A 2,853-nucleotide genomic window follows, 5' to 3' on the forward strand; every position below is an offset into this window, starting at 1 on the left:
TTGCTCAGATATGCTGCACAGAGGATTGTGGGTAAGAAATCACGCGGGCTGTATACTGCTCAATGTGACCGGTGTGCATTAGACATTTTTTAGCATACTGCATTTGAGTATACTATGTCTGGGACATATATAAAATCTTCCTCTGTCATACTAATGGTAGTATGGGCGTTGCAACACAGACAGTTCTCTCTCAAGCGCTCCTCTTCCAGGAAGAAGCAGAACTTGATGACCCCCCCCCCCCCCCTCCTTCCTGCTCTCACACACAGCCAGCTCCACTCTGTCCACACATGTCCTTGTTCCCTCCCCTTCAGAGCTACAGTTTGCAGATGGGTGGAGCAGCATGCTGGGGAGGTACAACAGCGTATCACATGATGTTTTACATCAGAGCTCAGACTAGTCTCACTTCTCAGGAAGTGAGACTCAGACAGTCGTTGTCACTGAGCGAGAGGTGAGATGGAGCAGAGAGGAGTCAGCGGGACGGGAAACCTTCTCTGTTCCATCTGTCTGGATCTACTGAAGGATCCGGTGACTACTCCCTGTGGACACAGCTACTGCTGAACTGTATTAAAGCCACTGGGATGGAGAGGATGGTAAGGCAGCTACAGCTGTCTCAGTGCAGGAAGACGTTCACCGAGGCCTGTCCTGCTGAAAAACACCATGTTAGCAGATTTAGTGGAGAAGCTGAAGAAGACTGGACTCCAAGCTGCTCCTGCTGATCACTGCTATGCTGGAGCTGAAGATGTGGCCTGTGATGTCTGCACCGGGAGGAAACTCAAAGCCATCAAGTCCTGTCTGCAATGTCTGATCTCTTATTGTGAGAAACACCTTCAGCTTCATTTGGAATCCCCTGCTTTCGAGAAACACAAGCTGGTGGAGCCGTCCAAGAAGCTCCAGGAGAACGTCTGCTCTCGTCATGATGAGGTGATGAAGATGTTCTGCCGTACTGATCAGCAGCTGATCTGTTATCTCTGCTCTGTGGACGAACATAGAGGCCACGACACAGTCTCAGCTGCAGCAGAGAGAGCTGAGAGGCAGAGAGAGCTCGAGGGGAGTCGACTCAACATCCAGCAGAGAATCCAGGACAGAGAGAAAGATGTGAAGCTGCTTCAACAGCAGGCGGAGGCCATCAATCTCTCTGCTGATGAAGCAGTGGAGGACAGCCAGAAGATCTTCACTGAGCTGATCCGTCTCCTGGAGAAAAGAAGCTCTGATGTGAAGCAGCAGGTCAGATCCCAGCAGGAAAGGGAAGTGAGTCGAGTCCGAGAGCTTCAGGAGAAGCTGGAGCAGGAGATCACTGAGCTGAAGAGGAAAGACGCTGAGCTGAAGAAGCTCTCACACACAGAGGACCACAACCAGTTTCTACACAACTACCCCTCACTGGCACCACTCAGCCAATCAGCACCCAGCATCCAGATCCGTCCTCCGAGCGGCTTTGAGGACGTGACAGCGGCCGTGTCAGATCTCAGAGATCAACTACAGGACGTCCTGAGAGGGAAGTGGAAAACTGTCTCACTGACAGGGACTGAAGTGGACGTTTTACTGCCACCACAGCCCAAGACCAGAGCTGGATTCTTAAAATATTCACGTGAAATCACACTGGATCCAAACACAGCAAACACACTGCTGATATTATCTGAGGGGAACAGGAAAGCAACAGTAATGAGTCAAAATCAGTCTTATCCTAGTCACCCAGACAGATTCACTGACTGGTGGCAGGTCCTGAGTAGAGAGAGTCTGACTGGACGTTGTTACTGGGAGGTGGAGAGAGGGAGAGTTTATGTAGCAGTCGCATACAAGAATATCAGGAGAGTGGGGAGGGTGGATGAATCTTTATTTGGACGAAATAACAAATCTTGGGCGTTATATTGTGACATCAACAGTTATACATTTTGGTCCAACAATGTCCAAACTCCCGTCTCAGGTCCTGTGTCCTCCAGAGTAGGAGTGTACGTGGATCACAGTGCAGGTATTCTGTCCTTCTACAGCGTCTCTGGAACCATGACTCTCCTCCACAGAGTCCAGACCACGTTCACTCAGCCCCTCTATGCTGGACTTGGGGTTGTAGACTTTGCTGAGTTGTGTAAAGTGAAATAGACAGAAGTCATTTAAGGGTTAAATTCTGAGTTTTAACTCTTTGTCTTATTTAATCTCCATGTTTGTTGCTGACAGCTGATTGTTGTCATTCTATTTTTTATGTTTTTCATGTTTTGTTTAGGTTTTTCTTATTTTTTTGTCTTTTATAAACATTTTTTGACATTCTTGACATTTCTTTCTTTTTTAATATTTGTGTAAATCATTTGGCCATTTATTTGCTGTATTGATGTCTAGAAGTGATGAGATGTTTTTGTTTGTTGAGAAAATCATTCGGGGAGCCCCAGAAGCTCAAAATGAGCTCAGATGAGATCTGTTATTTAACCTTTGATTTGTTTAAAAAAGATCTTTCCTGAGATGATCTGTAGATATCAGCTGCTGGTTGTTATTCATGTATTTCTCCATGTTATGTATCTTGGGGACAGGAAGACGTCTGGTACATAGAGGCGTCTTGTAATCCCATGTGGGACGGGCCAAATAGAAATCAAATAGTTTCTCTTCCACTGCATGGCTCTGAAGAGAGAAAGCTCCAGACCTCCTTCATCCTGCACACGCTGTCCTCTTTGGGGACATTTGTAAAGAAATCTAGATTTACATGTATTAGTTGGGTGGACCAGGTGTTGTAATCGTAATCATAATCAATAAGTCATTCTTCTTCTATCTTTTCTTTTCTTTTCTAAATATTATTGTGAATTATTTTGACATTTATTTGCTTGTATTGAGGTTTTAGAAGTGATGAGATGTTTTTGGTTGTTGAGAAAA

At 45.8% G+C, this 2,853-nt stretch overlaps 1 pseudogene; it reads left to right on the forward strand.

Moving 5' to 3' along the window:
• Positions 1 to 453: 453 nt before the first annotated feature.
• On the forward strand, positions 454 to 2,147 carry LOC116685570 (tripartite motif-containing protein 16-like; annotated as a pseudogene).
• Positions 2,148 to 2,853: the final 706 nt, after the last annotated feature.

Source organism: Etheostoma spectabile, unplaced genomic scaffold (assembly GCF_008692095.1).
Source record: "Etheostoma spectabile isolate EspeVRDwgs_2016 unplaced genomic scaffold, UIUC_Espe_1.0 scaffold00570042, whole genome shotgun sequence".
NCBI lineage: Eukaryota > Metazoa > Chordata > Actinopteri > Perciformes > Percidae > Etheostoma > Etheostoma spectabile.